Below are 18,597 nucleotides of genomic sequence, written 5' to 3'. Positions count from 1 at the left end.
GCGGACCCTGGTTGAAAGAATGTGAGTAATTTTTTCACAATTTCACGAAAACCGGACCGTTCACAAAATGATTTTTCTTTTAATCGGACCCTTCACAAATTTTTTTATCTTCATTATTATCTTTTTAATCGAATAAACCCTTCCCAGGGCAGAAAACAAGAAAGATGGATGTAAACGAATTAAGTTTTGTCTTCGGCAAACGATTCTTCCCGAAATGAATTTCGGCGTTCAGCAGTATAGACTAAATATACCAAATATTTGTATGTTGCATCGCTAATTTAGTAGCTGCAATTGCTGTTTATTTTTTAAAATTAATTTTTTAAATTATAATTTTACAGTGTTGAGCATAATCTTGTATGTCTTTACAATTTAAAAACTCCTTGAAAAAGTTTTTTTTTTGCAATAACGGACCCTATTTGCACAAATTCATAAAAGCGGACCCTGGTTGAAAGAATGTGAGTAATTTTTTCACAATTTCACGAAAACCGGACCGTTCACAAAATGATTTTTCTTTTAATCGGACCCTTCACAAATTTTTTTATCTTCATTATTATCTTTTTAATCGAATAAACCCTTCCCAGGGCAGAAAACAAGAAAGATGGATGTAAACGAATTAAGTTTTGTCTTCGGCAAACGATTCTTCCCGAAATGAATTTCGGCGTTCAGCAGTATAGACTAAATATACCAAATATTTGTATGTTGCATCGCTAATTTAGTAGCTGCAATTGCTGTTTATTTTTTAAAATTAATTTTTTAAATTATAATTTTACAGTGTTGAGCATAATCTTGTATGTCTTTACAATTTAAAAACTCCTTGAAAAAGTTTTTTTTTTGCAATAACGGACCCTATTTGCACAAATTCATAAAAGCGGACCCTGGTTGAAAGAATGTGAGTAATTTTTTCACAATTTCACGAAAACCGGACCGTTCACAAAATGATTTTTCTTTTAATCGGACCCTTCACAAATTTTTTTATCTTCATTATTATCTTTTTAATCGAATAAACCCTTCCCAGGGCAGAAAACAAGAAAGATGGATGTAAACGAATTAAGTTTTGTCTTCGGCAAACGATTCTTCCCGAAATGAATTTCGGCGTTCAGCAGTATAGACTAAATATACCAAATATTTGTATGTTGCATCGCTAATTTAGTAGCTGCAATTGCTGTTTATTTTTTAAAATTAATTTTTTAAATTATAATTTTACAGTGTTGAGCATAATCTTGTATGTCTTTACAATTTAAAAACTCCTTGAAAAAGTTTTTTTTTTGCAATAACGGACCCTATTTGCACAAATTCATAAAAGCGGACCCTGGTTGAAAGAATGTGAGTAATTTTTTCACAATTTCACGAAAACCGGACCGTTCACAAAATGATTTTTCTTTTAATCGGACCCTTCACAAATTTTTTTATCTTCATTATTATCTTTTTAATCGAATAAACCCTTCCCAGGGCAGAAAACAAGAAAGATGGATGTAAACGAATTAAGTTTTGTCTTCGGCAAACGATTCTTCCCGAAATGAATTTCGGCGTTCAGCAGTATAGACTAAATATACCAAATATTTGTATGTTGCATCGCTAATTTAGTAGCTGCAATTGCTGTTTATTTTTTAAAATTAATTTTTTTAATTATAATTTTACAGTGTTGAGCATAATCTTGTATGTCTTTACAATTTAAAAACTCCTTGAAAAAGTTTTTTTTTTGCAATAACGGACCCTATTTGCACAAATTCATAAAAGCGGACCCTGGTTGAAAGAATGTGAGTAATTTTTTCACAATTTCACGAAAACCGGACCGTTCACAAAATGATTTTTCTTTTAATCGGACCCTTCACAAATTTTTTTATCTTCATTATTATCTTTTTAATCGAATAAACCCTTCCCAGGGCAGAAAACAAGAAAGATGGATGTAAACGAATTAAGTTTTGTCTTCGGCAAACGATTCTTCCCGAAATGAATTTCGGCGTTCAGCAGTATAGACTAAATATACCAAATATTTGTATGTTGCATCGCTAATTTAGTAGCTGCAATTGCTGTTTATTTTTTAAAATTAATTTTTTTAATTATAATTTTACAGTGTTGAGCATAATCTTGTATGTCTTTACAATTTAAAAACTCCTTGAAAAAGTTTTTTTTTTGCAATAACGGACCCTATTTGCACAAATTCATAAAAGCGGACCCTGGTTGAAAGAATGTGAGTAATTTTTTCACAATTTCACGAAAACCGGACCGTTCACAAAATGATTTTTCTTTTAATCGGACCCTTCACAAATTTTTTTATCTTCATTATTATCTTTTTAATCGAATAAACCCTTCCCAGGGCAGAAAACAAGAAAGATGGATGTAAACGAATTAAGTTTTGTCTTCGGCAAACGATTCTTCCCGAAATGAATTTCGGCGTTCAGCAGTATAGACTAAATATACCAAATATTTGTATGTTGCATCGCTAATTTAGTAGCTGCAATTGCTGTTTATTTTTTAAAATTAATTTTTTTAATTATAATTTTACAGTGTTGAGCATAATCTTGTATGTCTTTACAATTTAAAAACTCCTTGAAAAAGTTTTTTTTTTGCAATAACGGACCCTATTTGCACAAATTCATAAAAGCGGACCCTGGTTGAAAGAATGTGAGTAATTTTTTCACAATTTCACGAAAACCGGACCGTTCACAAAATGATTTTTCTTTTAATCGGACCCTTCACAAATTTTTTTATCTTCATTATTATCTTTTTAATCGAATAAACCCTTCCCAGGGCAGAAAACAAGAAAGATGGATGTAAACGAATTAAGTTTTGTCTTCGGCAAACGATTCTTCCCGAAATGAATTTCGGCGTTCAGCAGTATAGACTAAATATACCAAATATTTGTATGTTGCATCGCTAATTTAGTAGCTGCAATTGCTGTTTATTTTTTAAAATTAATTTTTTTAATTATAATTTTACAGTGTTGAGCATAATCTTGTATGTCTTTACAATTTAAAAACTCCTTGAAAAAGTTTTTTTTTTGCAATAACGGACCCTATTTGCACAAATTCATAAAAGCGGACCCTGGTTGAAAGAATGTGAGTAATTTTTTCACAATTTCACGAAAACCGGACCGTTCACAAAATGATTTTTCTTTTAATCGGACCCTTCACAAATTTTTTTATCTTCATTATTATCTTTTTAATCGAATAAACCCTTCCCAGGGCAGAAAACAAGAAAGATGGATGTAAACGAATTAAGTTTTGTCTTCGGCAAACGATTCTTCCCGAAATGAATTTCGGCGTTCAGCAGTATAGACTAAATATACCAAATATTTGTATGTTGCATCGCTAATTTAGTAGCTGCAATTGCTGTTTATTTTTTAAAATTAATTTTTTTAATTATAATTTTACAGTGTTGAGCATAATCTTGTATGTCTTTACAATTTAAAAACTCCTTGAAAAAGTTTTTTTTTTGCAATAACGGACCCTATTTGCACAAATTCATAAAAGCGGACCCTGGTTGAAAGAATGTGAGTAATTTTTTCACAATTTCACGAAAACCGGACCGTTCACAAAATGATTTTTCTTTTAATCGGACCCTTCACAAATTTTTTTATCTTCATTATTATCTTTTTAATCGAATAAACCCTTCCCAGGGCAGAAAACAAGAAAGATGGATGTAAACGAATTAAGTTTTGTCTTCGGCAAACGATTCTTCCCGAAATGAATTTCGGCGTTCAGCAGTATAGACTAAATATACCAAATATTTGTATGTTGCATCGCTAATTTAGTAGCTGCAATTGCTGTTTATTTTTTAAAATTAATTTTTTTAATTATAATTTTACAGTGTTGAGCATAATCTTGTATGTCTTTACAATTTAAAAACTCCTTGAAAAAGTTTTTTTTTTGCAATAACGGACCCTATTTGCACAAATTCATAAAAGCGGACCCTGGTTGAAAGAATGTGAGTAATTTTTTCACAATTTCACGAAAACCGGACCCTTCACAAAATGTCTGGACAGACCCCTGATTATATGGACTCATAAAAAGTTGCATAAATCGAAAATAATTCTTTGATTATAATGATTTTTATTTGGATGGAAAATTTCTCCTAGTTAAAATTTTAAAATATAGTTTTCTTTTTCTTCCTTTCGTACGTTTCTTTTTTCTCTTCTAATCTTTTATAATTAAAGATGCTAGCGACCAATGCTTTTTCGTCATTTAGATTTTTTTTTAAATAACTTTTTATACTTTGATGCATTTTTTTATTTTTGGTTTTCTGAACACTATAATTTTTAATGATTTCTTTGAAATTTGAAATACAAAAACTCGTTTTTGTGCTTGCTGATATTTATTCTCTTATAAAATTCAAAGAAACGAATTCTGCTCAATTTAATTTCTCGATATTTATTTTTATTGTTTACAAAGAGGTTTATTCGTGGAAAACCAAGTATTATTTTCTCATTTCCTTACTAACACTAGCGCAAATTTGAAAATTTACATCTACAAATATTATCTCTCGTTCTGCACTTCAGATTGACCTTTCTTTGTTAAATAAAATCACCTTTCCATTTATTTAATAATGCAACTCGGATAATTGCTATGGAATTCATTTTTTTCCCCTTGTATAGCGAAATAGATTATGAAATATATTAAGATGCCGTTAAGCAAGTTTAATTTCTTGTCTCATGTTTTCCTTCTACGCTTAATGTGAATGTTCGTGTTTTCCTTTAACTCATCTATTTCTCATGTGTACTTTTTTTCTTCTTCTTATATATATTCCATTAGGACTTGTCAAATCTTTCTACAAATGTTTGCTATTTAAGCGATCTTCCCTCATTTTTGTAATGTTCGCTAAACATTTTATGATTCCTCTCTTCGATGGGATTCCCTACTTTACTTTTTTTCCTCCAATTGAATTTTAAATGTAGACTTAGTTTTTAGTTGGAGAAGGGGAAGTAAAGTTTTTGTTATGATTTATTCACAGTTCTTTTTGTAGAACATTTTTTTTAATTGATTGACACGCTTCACAGTGCTTTTGTTGAATTTTCGGCCTTCAAAGAGTTTCATCATCGCTATTTGTGTTTTGAAAGAACAACCTTTCTGAAATAATCAACCTGGGCATTTTTCTTAGAGGGGTAATTAAGTTTTTTTGTTGTCATTTATAACACTGTTTGACTTAAAAATTAATTATGCTTCAAATTAATACAAAAAAATTTATAATTATGTTTGGAATAAATACGAAAAAAAGTAATAATTATTTTTGGAATAAGGACGGAAAAAAAATTAAGTTTGGGATAACCGTGAAGAAATTAATAATTACGTTTGGAGTAAATGCGAAAAAAATAATTATTATATTTGGAATAAATATACAAAAATATTATTAATTATGCTTGCGATTTATGCGAATAAATGAAGGTTTTTTTTAAAAAATTATTACAAGAATATAAGCAATTATTTTTATTTGAATTAACTTTTTGAAGTGTATTTCATCTGTAGAAATGCAATACTTCTTGTCTCTTTTTATTCAAGAGAAAAAAATAAATATTTTTATAATTTGTTTTTCGTCTGATTTTTTCACTTGATGAAAAAGTAGCTAACTTCTTAATGATTCTCTAATTTTTCTAATTGATTTTTTGGCACACCCTCAGAGCGTTTACTTTCTTTGGGGTTAATATGGGTTCCATGACCCAGAGCACATAAGCCATTTTTCGCTTATTTATCTTGTTTGTTTTCTCTTTGAATTTGGCGCAAGACTTGCTTGAACGTTGCGATTCCGACTCAATATATTGGGTTGTTTGGAAAGTAATTTCGTTTTTTTTTGCGGGGGGGGGGGGGATGAAGGATAATTTTCGTATAATGAATAAATACGTATAATATAAAGAATGCGCCAGATCTGGAGAATATGGTGGGTGTGGTAGTGTATCCCATTCAAGTTGTAAAAGCTTTTGGCGAGTGACCAAACTTGTATGAGGTCTCGCATTATCTTGGTGGAACATTATACCTTTTCTGTTGATAAATTCTGGCCTTTTCTGTTGAAGTGTATCATTCAGCAGAATTCAACAGTTTGTTCAGCTGACGACAGTAGATTTCCGAATTAATTATTGTGTTATCCGGTAAAAGCTCAAAAAAAAAAAAAAAAAAAAGAACTATTCCTTTAAAATCCCAAACAGACTGCATCATCGTTTTTTGATGGATATTAGCCTTCGAAATGCTTTAAACCGGTTCATCTTTTTTGCTCCATGATCTCTTGTGTTTGACATTGTTATAGACAACCCATTTTTCGTCCCCAGTAATAATGTGCTTCAAAAATCGATCGTTTTCGTGACGTTTGAGAAGCGAATCACAGACGTCAACGCGACGACACAAATTTCTCTCCTGCGAGAACATGGGGAACCCATATCTCGAGCTTCGAGGTTAAACCCAGGCCTTTCAAGTAGTCATAAACTATTGAATTCGATAAATTTAACCACTCACCGATCTCACGTGTTGTTATTTACCGATTTGCATCAACTAATGTCTTTATTGTGTCATTATCATTTTCAACCAGCCTTCCAGAACGTGGTGCATCTTCAACATCAAAACTGCCGGATCGAAATTTTGCAAACCTGTACTGGCACTGGCGTACTGTCAATACATCTTCTCTATACACATCGGTTAATTTCTTTCTGGCATGAACAGCATTTTTACCTTTTCTATAGTAAAAAAGTAAAATATTACGAAAATGTCGCTTATTGCTTTCCATATTTAAAAGGGCATCAACCAAAAACTACTGCGTAGAATTAATTGAACTTTTTCACACACAAGCCTTGCTATATCAGCTCTCAAAACATGTTATGATAGTGCGGCTTATGGGTTCGAAAAAATACAATTAAATCCTCTATCGGAAAAACGAAATTACTTTCCGAACAACCCTAAGTTTGTCCCTGGAGATGATCTTTAGTCGCACATCCTGAATTTACTGAGAAGAAGAAGGGCATTAAACATTACTTTTTGGACAAGTGAGGTATTTTTTCAAGTGTATTTTTTACGCTGAATTAAATGACAAGTTTGACGGGATTAATGGTTTTGAAATTATAAGAGAAAGTAAATATGAAGTATGAAAATGTACAATTTCTGATTATACCTATTTACGCGTATACTGACGTGCAATTGAAAAAAACAAACAACTTAAGTGCTTTTCGATAGATTTCGAAAAAAGCGCCTTGATAACTATTTTCTTTTCCTTGCTTTTGCTATCATAGAACGCTATAATAAAAGTTTAGGGAATTGATAAAACAAAGCTATTTTCTTTTCAATATGTAGCTTATAATACAAAAATGTAAAATAGAAAAAAATCTAAAATTTGAATTTTTTTCCGCTTACGTTGTGTTTTTATATTGTATGGCTGTATGACTTTCCTATTGTAGACTTGTGAAGCGTTTTCTTTTCTTCACGCTCAGTCGAATGAAACCAAAGCAAAGTCGATAGAATATTCTATTCAAACGTGGTTAAAATTTTTATTTATAAAAAATACAATTTCATACTATCCATTCCTCTGACGTTTTTACATAGCCTAGCGAAGTATTAAATACTAATCCTGTGTATTTAATTCAGATAAAAAAAAACAGAATTAGAGTTCCTAAGAGTTATAATAGTTTCTGGAGAAAAGATACAATTTTTTGAACATATATCTGTTTATGCGGTTATAAAGGTTTTTCGCGTGAGGTATTAAAGTCATAAACTGTAGGATTAATTATTTTAAACTCTCATATAATTTCTAAACTATTAGTCTTATCTAGTTGGTTCCTGTTTGATTTAGCGTAAAACAATGCAATGGACCCCCTACTTCTTCTTATATTAGATGATCAGGGCTTCCGAAGCAAAGAATATACGTAATGGAAAGAAGGCTAGTTACCATAGACATAATGTAAAGTAATCACCCAAAGCTTGGTGTGGTCCCTGTGTATAAAGGTAAAAGCAACATTAAGGAGCACTGCAGCAGAGGTTCTCCCAACCACTACTGGGGTTGGGGTGGAGCAGAAGAGTTTTCTCTTTTTTATATATTCTTGGTTTGCATTTTTACACTATTGATAAACAGTACTGTACTATTAATTAAGATATGTCTTGAAAAATACATTTATATCATCCATGTTGATTAAATCTGCTAATAAATTTTGACATAAAAATAAAATGTCGGTCAGTAGCAGGCGGTCTAACACACAAATATATATGTGTTACGCTATAGCGATATATGTATGTAAATGCAATGAGTATCCAAACAGTTATGAAGAACAATTTAATGATCAATTTACAAAAACAAGGAATATATTTTAAAGTATAGATTTTGCTATCAGTTTTGAAGTGTATGCGGACCATTGGGATACATATGTAGGTATAAATATTTAACTATACTTTTTATATTTAAAAAAATTTACTATTCGTCTCTTCGCATTTTTTTAGTTTCTTACAGCATAAAAAAAATTGTAGGAAGTGATATCTCATATGTCTGGATAAGTATTGCTTTCTATGCATTAAAAAAGGCACAAAAAGCGTATTGTTTAAGTTACCCTTTTAAACCACTCTCGCTTCAGTAAGTTCAAGATGACGACTAAAGATCACCTTGGGGGGAGGGGACATTGCATGCCCTCCAACATTTGAGGCTCTTGCAAAATATTTTTTCTAGTGGTAGTGAACTAAAACTAACAGAACTTTCATAGAATCTTCTCCCGAAACTACGGAAATTCCGTAGTGGTTGGAGGCAGAGACTATACATAGGTGATAGAGGCTAGCTTCCATAGGCATAATGTAAACCCGTCTTTCAAGTTTTGGTGTGGTCTCTGTGTATAAAGAAAAAAACAACATTTAGGGGCACATAGCAAAAGCTCTTGAAACTGGTTTTCACCCTCCTCTCCCCAAACCGCTACAGGGCTTGGGAAGAAGAACATTAATGAAACATTAAATGAAGAAGAACATTAAATGAAAGAAATACATTAAAAGAAGAAATACATGAAGTTGATTAAACCTGCTAATGCATTTTGACAAAGAAAGAAAGAAAGAACAAAATGGCATTGCTAGCGGTAGCATACCCAACCATTCATGTAGAGTTGTCCAATTATCGGTTCGCAGGTAACCTATCTATAGTTTGCCTAAAGTAAGAACTCTCCCAGCCATTCGTCTGGACCCGTAGCGGTGACTATGGTAACGAGGTATAACTATTCCAAGTAGGGATGTGGGGTCACTGTTTAGGACAGGTTTTGGTTCGGGTCGGCGAGCAAAAGGGAATCTTTTTCTTCGGTCTACTGTGTTAGCCCTAGAGTGGAGAGAAGCTACTCTCCCTGAAATGTGCTATTCTTGTTTCCATAGCATCAAACGACCTCAGACTTTGTGGCTGGGGGAGTTCTTACCGTAGACAAACTATACTGACTCTCATTCTAGTATAGCATACAGAACAGAGCAAATCCTGACGTTAGTTACAAACTCTAAGAGCTGGACTTCTTCTTTCTATATTCCTCTGTTGGAGGGTATGGATATTGGGTTCGAACCAACTTTTGATTGTTTTTTCTTAATCATTTCCGTATTCAACTGCTTAGGAGTGCGTGCTTTTTAAGCATTCATTTTTATGAATGCATAGAAAGCATGCGTCTTTAATGCTTATCAAGAAAAATAAGGTATTATATCCTACTTATTATTTTTTTACTCCAAATTAAGCGAAACCGAAAATTTTGATTTTATTCCATTTTAAAAATTTTAACAAAATAGAATCCATGCCTCTTTTTCTTTTTTAATTTTTTTCAAAGAAAACACGGCATCAGATGCGTTTATATATTTCAATCTAATCATAAAGCGTTCGATAAAATTGCTGAACATTTTTATCTAATGATAAAGACAAAATTGCTTTGATGTCTATTATAAAGAGTGACATTAAAATATTTTCTTTTTCCCAAACATATCGTTATATTTTTTTTAAATTGCCTCTTAAAACTTAAATCGAATTTTTTTTCGTTATTTTTTTTAAAACAAATATGTTAACAATTGCTAGAAGGAAAAGCTAATATCAATTTACCAAAAAGTTTTCAGTTTTCACCTACACGGTTTTCGTGATCAGCTTCTTTGTCAACTTCCACGAATCTTGTAATCATTTAACTGCAGCTGTTGAATTAAAACTCTTATAATGAATGTGTCATAATCATGTGTTCAAATGTATCAGGGAGTTATTATTTGAAAATTTGTTCAATCCTTTGATATCTGTGAGATTTTTAATTTTTTGTTGAGTGGGTGCCTTTTGTTTTTATTAAAAGATAACTCATTGTGAAGAGTAGATGGAATTATCTCGAAGTTATGAATCAGATAATGCCTTCGTGTTATCTTTGTGACCGATAAATGTGAATTGTTTGGGTTTATGGTAATGAGGTGAAATGTCTGATGTCGCAACAATATTCCTCGTGTCGTGGTCTTAGCAAAGAAGGATTTCATTTGAAAAATGGTGCCATTTGTTAACAAGGTATTTACTCTTTCATATAGACCTGAAAATTTAAATTTTCAGATAGTAGCCAGTAGCTGGTAAACTCTAAAAACTTTCAGCTACTTTTTCCTCAGACCTAATGAGTCAATGACAGATATCCTTTTCATACAATATCCGCTTTCTGCAATATTTTTTGCTTGGATTAAATTTTATCTATGTATTTTTCATTATAATTATTTAGAAATAAACTTCGGCCATAAAAAATTAACACAACAATAAAAAATGTGTGACAAAATTATTAAAGCATATTGACTTTAAAGAACTTTATTTAAAAGTATTTTGGGGGGGCTGATTTAATGTACTCATTACAACTTTGAAATATGTGAATTGTTAGGGAAGTCTCTTTTGACATGAATCTTTACACAACAAATCGGTGGATTGTGAAGGTTCGAAACTGAATGGATACATTATTGGACATCTTAACACTTTGACTGCTGCTCGCGTTTACAGTAAAATCTCCTTCAGGTCAAGAGTACCGCTGTACGAAGCGTATTTCTAAGTACCCCCACCGATATTTTAATAATACAAGTCTCTGGTGGTTACAAAAGTAATATCTCTCTCCTTTTGTTTCCATGGTAGTATCTTATTTGTTGATTTGTGCCGGTTGCTTTCGCATCTGTTTCTCATCTCGCCACTTTGCACGATCAGTTTGAATCTTTGCCGAGTGAAGAGTAGTATAACTAAAAATCTTCACCCTCATGCGCTGAAATTTCGAAAAGAAAAATGGAAAACTTGATTCTTAGTGAGTCAAATAGCAGTGAACAAGAAAACTTTTACGAAGCTTACAATAATTTTCTTAATAAATCATTTTTTATTTCATGTGAAACAATTTTTCAAATGCATACGAATATCCTTCGCAAGTAGTGAAATAAGCGTCACCCCAGTATGGGTGACGCTTTCAGAAACTTTGCTGTCACTCGTATATGGGTGACCAGCAGTCAACGTGTTAATCAAAATTCTGTTATCCAGAGACTCTTTCTACATTGATGTACTTTTATAATTTAACAACGAAAAAAAAAAAGAAGGATTGATGGGCAAAAGTGATCAGTCGTTTATTTAATGTAATTCGCAAATTTTTTTTTTAATGTTATCTAGCCATGCGGCGAATCATTATTTTCAGGTCTATTTTATATACTCATTCTGGTTGCAGATCTCTGAAACAGGGCAATGGAGGCTACAAATTATTACAATATCTGCAGATTAGCCCGGGATAACCTGGTTGGTAGGGCACTGGGCACATGTCTGAAAAATCGTGGGTTCCCCGTGTAGTAAATGGTGACTGATGCACGTTAAATCTGTCGAGTTGCAAAGTCCTCCATGTCCCCATAACAAATCAATACCTCTGGGGGTACTGATCCAGAAGTTTCCCTGTCTTCTGGATTGGTTCAAAATTACATGTCTACGGAGTTGAACATTAGTAGTCGTAAACCCAAAAATTGGATCAACTGTTCAACGACGGTTATGAAAAGTAAAATAAAAATATCTGCAGATTGAGCCGTCGTGTCTCAGGGTATAGAGCGTTTGCTTTTTAATGAGGTGAACCTGGTAACCACAGTAATTTCTGTATCTGGCTCGCACTGACCACAGTGCTGACGTAAAATATCCTCAGTGGTAGACGGATCATGGGTTAGAATTCCCTTGCTATCAGGCTAACCGTGGGAGGATTTTGTGGTTTTCCTTTCCATGTAACGCAGGTACGGGTTAGTTCCAGCAAAATGTCCTCAACGAAGGCCAATTTCTCCCCAATATTTGATCTTGAAGTTCCTTTGTCTTCTGGATTAGGTTTAAAATTGCAAGTCTAACGGAGTTGAACATTGGTAGTCGTAAACCCAGAATTGGGTCGGCTGTTCAACCACGTTTACATTGTATTATATTAGTATCTGCATACTATTTTCAATTTCAGATTTTTTCTTTTTAATTGTTCAGAAATTGCTGAGAGAAACAGAAAAATCTTTTTCAGCTCTTAAATTTATTCAATTTTTTCTGTCAGTTTCAATTCCTTAATAAAATTTGTTTTCCAATCTGAAGATATCTGTAAAAGCGCATGAAAATTGATAATTTCAAAAAATTTCGATTCATTTTCTTTAATTTTCTTGAATTTTGGAATATACATTAAGAAATAAAAAGACAAAAAAAAAAAAAAAAAAAAAAAATTCTACTTTTTTTTCAAAAAATTTTAGTTACTTTATTCCATTTTTTAAAAAGTATTTTATAAAAAAAATTAAATTTACATAAATTTTTAAGAACATAATTTTTTTATATATAATTATCTGCCTCCTCATGTATACTCATTTTGCTATATTCATGTTACATTAATCATGTTATATTTAACATGTTAGTTATATTTTAAAACAGTCTTGACTGTGTTACTGTAAGACAAGTTTGAATCAATGAAGATTGTATTGCTGATCGACTCAGTAAATTCTACTACAGGAGTGTTCTTTACATTAAAAAGTTCTATAAATGCGATAAATAGCGTCATAAAATGTCACTTATTTTTAACCCTGCATCGGTCAAGGAGACGGATTGAAGTTTAGCCCTCTATTTTTCGTGCCCGTGATATTTACGAGCTGGTGTGTTCGAAAGTAACTCACCAAAAATATTACAACACTCTTTACTTATGCCCGGAATCATGTTTATTTCTCAATATCTATATCCCAGATGGCAGTACCAGACTATTTGTCATTTGTTTAGCGATAGTTTATTTTAAACTAGATGTTAGCACTCATCAAATATTAAACCAAAAATTGGCCTAAAAATAAAAATAAATAAATACATATATTGTACACAGTTTTTCATTTAATTTTCTCGGATAAAAAAATTGGCACATTTATGACCGTCTTCTACAAAATTATGCGACTATTAAGGGGTTCATATTCTTTTTTAAGTAACCGCGGTTGTTCAGGGGATTAAGCCGTATGGTATTGAAATTTTAAAGAAAAATTTAATTTTTTAAACAGCATAAAAATGATATTTTATACAATTTAAAATTTTCACTTTGGAAGTAAAAATGAACATTTTAGTAAAAGTCCTGAGGTTCGGGAAAAAATACCTGACTTAGATCAGATTTTGCTTCATTGTTCGAATTTAATTTTTTTAATAGCTTAGTTTGAATGAATTTCAGCAATAAGTTCGTAGTCAAAAGACAAAGCTTGTTTTGAATTGAATAACATCTGAATAAGATTTGCTTTTTCTTGAACACCTTGAAGTGTTAGTTGACCATTTCTTTAAATAGCAATTATTCTGAGGATTGTTTATCTTTTTTGCGAAGCCATCCAGAGACTTCTAGTAGATTTTTCTTGAATTTTTTTCTTTCTTTCTTGTTCGTTTTCATTTAGTAGTGTCTTGCTGAGAGAAAAGCCGGAGGAAAAGGAAACATGAAAGTCACAGAGAACAGGTTTTGACCGAAAACGTAAGGGGCAACCTAGATTTCAATCTGTCTCTGGGCTTCTTCATTCAATATTCTAAGTCTGTAATGACTCTTATCTAGAATTTTTTATAATTTTATTGTCTTTCGATTTTAAAATTGATTGCGCCACGACAGTATTGCATAATCACTTTTGTCTACTTGCCTGTTACTGGTATACATTGTCTTCTATGTCCCACTTCATTAAAAATCGTTAATTGCTATAATCTGTAGAGCAATTTCGATTGCCTAAATTTATTCTAATTGCTTTAGAAACACTTATTATTTATTTAAATATATATATATTTTCTCAATAGCAAATTGTTTATCAATCTGTGAAGCAATTCCATTCTTAAAGTATATACGTGTATATTTTTTAAATAACTCTTGATAAATACAGCATATTCAAGTAGTAGATTTGAAACACTATTGTTTAAATCCTTTTTATTTCGTCAGTATTGAATGCAACTCAGAAACAGAACTCTCATGTCAAATATTGACGATGTCGACTATTTTTTTTATTATCGACCTACTCTATAAAATAAATAATGAAAGGGAACTTTCTTGTTCCTTAAATATTTTATTTTGACAAAATCAAATTTTTACTTTATCAAAGAGAAAGGAATGAGCTTGATAACGTTACATTTTTTTCTCTGCTTTGTTAAAATAAAATTAACATGACTTAATTAATTACTATATTGTAATTACAAATTGCATTCGAAACGAATATTGTGTTGCTGTCGATTAATTTGCGATTGAATGGTATTGATATTCATCCATTGATCCTTCTTGTATCTGATCGTCCCTTGAATATATTATATCGACTTTCAGGCTTCGATATCGCAACACTATATCTATATTGATGTTCAGTAATATAGAATACTGAATCTTAGGAGGATGTTGTAATGTACCTATGCTTTTGTGAAAGCCGAAGAGATGCAAAATATTAGACATCATCGAACTGCCTCATTTTGCCTGTTACAAGAGAAAACAAGTAAAAAAGAATAATGACGATTCATTACAAAAAAAGAGAAAAAATTGTGATCCCATTGTTTCGATCACTCATTACTCATTGGTCAAATTATTTTTAAACACTGTATCCAGGGGGTCTGTTTAGAACAAATTTGGGTCCGTTAACGGACCCTTCACAAAATATCTTTTCATAAAAACGAACCCTTCACAAAATATCTTTTCATAAAAACGGACCCTTCACAAAATAATTTATCTTTTAATCGGAACCTTGACAAATTTGTTCATCTTAATTATTGTTTTGTTAATCGAATAAACCCTTCCCAGAGGGGGGGGGGGAAGACAGATGTAAACGAGCTAAGTTTTAGGCATCTTCATTTATTCGTCCGAAATGAATATTCTGTGTTGTGCAGTATAAGCTAAATACCAAATATATGTATGTTGCATCGCTAATTTAGTAGCAGCAATAGCTGTTTATTTTTGAAAATTTAAATTTTTTTTAATTATAATTTTACAGTGTTGAGCATAATGTTGTATCTCTTTGCAATTTAAAAACTCCTTGAAAATATTTTTTTCCAATGACAGGACAGTATTTGTACAAATTCATAAAATCCGGACCCTGGTTGAAAGAATGTGACTTAACGTTTATTTTATATTTACAAATTACGAGTAATTTTTTCACAATTTTACATAATGGACCTTTCACAAAATGTCTGGACAGAGGTATCAATAGATGTTAGTCCTCTACTCGTCCAATGATTTTAAGGCGAACAGTCCAAAACTCCCCAAAGTCACATGAATTATAATTGTGAGGATTTTGTAATACAGAAAAAGATACAGATTTATTTATTTATTTTTTATATTATTTCCTTGCCAATCCAAGTTTTGCCTACTCTTCTGAAAATGAGTTTAGCAGATATATTTTGTAAATCATTCAAAGCTCTACACTGCAATTTAAACGAGTTATTCAAAGTAACCCCACTTTACGGTATAAAAAGGATTTTTAAGAAAAAAAATAAATTGAAAAACGCTCTCTACTGTTATATGACTAGAGATTTGCAAGATTTTAAACACGTTATTGAATGTTGCAATAATTCTTTCGACTCCTTCCTGTAGAACTCTGATACTAATATCATTACTCTTGTAGAATATAAAAATAATCGTCACGCTATGAGTTTGTTATTAACAGTGAAAGCTAACGAGACAATGACGTTGACAGTGTTATCCGTTGAGAAAAAAATCTTCCTTATGTGCTGTGTATTATATTAATGACCCGAAGTTTAAATGAATAGAACAGTTGCTTCATCATAATCGTAACGTGACTGACATTAATTGAAAGTATCTCCGAAGTTTAAATTCTGACATGGCATGCATTAATGTTTCGAACTTTTCTTTCCCTGGAAGTTGTATTGAAAGTTTTAATTTTGATTTGCTTAATTGGGGTTCGTGATTTTATTGATTTAATGAGGGGGTGAGGAAAATTAACACGAGTGTTATTTCAAAGTTATATTGGGTAAAAATTTAAGAAAACAGTCAAAAAGTCTTTCGTTGGGAAGGGCCCTAAAAATTATGATTTTAGGGAAAGTTCGAAGGTTATTTGAAGGGCAGGGCAGTAGTTTCCTCAGGGAACGGAAATATTTTGTTTATTAGATACAGGCAGTCAAAGCTCGATATAACGAGTAAGGCATATTACAGGAAGTCCGCTGTTACGACTAATTTTCCAGTCCTCTATGAAATGCTGATGTTAAAGATACAAAAATTGCATGTTTATTACGAATTAAAAAATGCTAAGCTTTTTTCTATTACAACAACTTTTTTTTTTAGGGAAATACATTTTCCGCCGTTTAAGTGTGTAATATTGTATGAAAAAAAATTTAATGGAAGACATTTTATTTATTTCTGATATCAAGAAACGCAAAAGATAACGTCATTTTCTTCTTAGGATTTTAACCCCCCCCCCCCATTTTTATAAAGCAATGTGTGGGCGACCATAGGTTAAGTTATTGGCTTCCTAACAGAAAAAGTTTCTTCTGTATTTAGAAATCCTGCTACGATTCCCAATGAAGTGCTGAGAGAGGCCTCCTTTCCTCCTTCTGTGGTTCTTCTTTTTGGTCATTTTTCTCGTAATTCTTTGATTTATTATCCTGAGGTCATGTTTTTGGATGGGTGCCGATGATTTTGAACCATTGTGGCTCAGGGAATCGAGCGTTGGCCTTCCATTGAGTTGACCTGGGTTCGAATCCCAGCGATGGCTGGTCGATAAGAATTCCACACAAGGCTCACACAGGCCACAGTGTTGGCCTAAAATATCTTTAGTGGTTGACGGATCATGGGTTAGAGCAATACCTCCTAGAAGAGAGAATGTCTCAGCGCGGCTTACCATAAACAAAAAATTTTATCCTTTAGTAGTCCAAAAAATTTTATCCTTTAGTAGTCCATCTTCCTTTCTCCTCACTGCGCAGCTTAGTAGCCCGAACGTAGTAACGTCTTTCTTATTTGTGCAGTTTATGTTCGCTACGTCGGACTACTAAATTGATCCATGCTTAGACCTACTCTCATCTAGGGGGTGTTGGTTAGAGTTCTTTTGCCGTTAGGTTAACCGTGGAAAGTTTTGATGGTTTTCCTTTCTATGTAACGCAAATGCGGGTTAGTTTCATCAAAAAGTCCTCCACGAAGGCAAATTTCTCCCAATATTTGATCCTAGATTTCCCTTGTCTTCTGGATTGGGTTCAAAATTAACGATTACAATTTACGATTACCAATGTTAGTCATAAACGCAAAATTTGGTCAGCTGCTCAACGATGTTTATAAAATAAAATAAAGGATACCGAATTTTAAAAAAATTTTCTCTTTTAAAATATGCCTTCACAAATTTTTTGACACAAAAGAAAAGAAAAAAATTCCTGAAAAAAATTGATTTGTGTTCAGCACCTTTGAAAAATTAAAATATACAAGAAATTAAAACCCCGTCTATTTTTCCAGGCCCTGTTGCCTGGATTATATGTTTATACAGAGTGGCTGTAGAACAAGGAAAAAAAAACAGGAAATTTAATAATAAAAAATATGAATAAATGAAAAAAAAATTGGAAAAAGTCTCGTAATTTTTTTAATGCTTATTTTTAACTTTTATAGCCTATATTGACTTGATATTGTAACTTGCTCTAACTGTCTTATTTATTTTATGTTGAAGAATAACTGAAAAATTAGTATTACGCTTTATGCCACCGGTTACAAAAATCAGGCAAAAATCTCGGAATTTTCTGAGTGCTTGTGTTCACCTTGGTATATTATAAGTGTTGTGTAGGGGTCGGGGAGTTCATTTTACGAATTCCTATCTCTTTCATAGATCCTATGGTCATGTGAGGAAAATAAGTAATTACTGTCATGATTGGCATTTAAAAATTGGACAGAGGGGGGGGGGGAGACACAATATATGCAGGGAAAATACCTTACATAAAGAGTTCTGAAACGATTGCAGGATCTCCTTTGAAAATTTGACACTTGTCAATCAAGTTACTCAACTTTTGACGTGGAATTCTAAACCTTTTTATACTTATGACGTTCATAAAAAAAAAAATCATGCTTTTTATTTCCACCTTGTTTATTTTGAATAGTTTGAGTCGAAGTAAAAAGTTGAAAGATCATCCATTGTATTTTTAAGAATTTACGTCACTAGTATTGAGATCGGTCGCATCACTAGCGCATTTTTAGTTATAGGAATTTGTTCTGATTGTTTCTTTCAAATATAATCTAGT

General features: G+C 32.0%; 1 protein-coding gene across 2 annotated transcripts in view; it reads left to right on the top strand.

The window, feature by feature from the left end:
* LOC107438424 (acyl-CoA-binding domain-containing protein 5) overlaps window positions 1–18,597 on the top strand; it is a 44,746-nt gene that overhangs the window by 4,912 nt on the left and 21,237 nt on the right. The window contains exon 1 of one of the 2 annotated variants that reach the window (XM_087153504.1): window positions 10,406–10,446. The exons of the other annotated variant lie outside the window; for it this stretch is intronic. The gene's annotated coding sequence lies outside the window, so the exon portion shown is untranslated. Of the gene's footprint in view, window positions 1–10,405; window positions 10,447–18,597 lie in introns of those variants that run through there. 2 annotated transcript variants of the gene reach the window in all.

Source organism: Parasteatoda tepidariorum, chromosome 10 (genome assembly GCF_982258835.1).
Source record: "Parasteatoda tepidariorum strain Cologne lab strain chromosome 10, Ptep-v5.0, whole genome shotgun sequence".
In the NCBI taxonomy this organism is placed as follows: Eukaryota; Metazoa; Arthropoda; class Arachnida; order Araneae; family Theridiidae; genus Parasteatoda; species Parasteatoda tepidariorum.
Note: the sequence above shows the minus strand (reverse complement) of the source record. Positions and strands in the feature narration are given on the sequence as shown.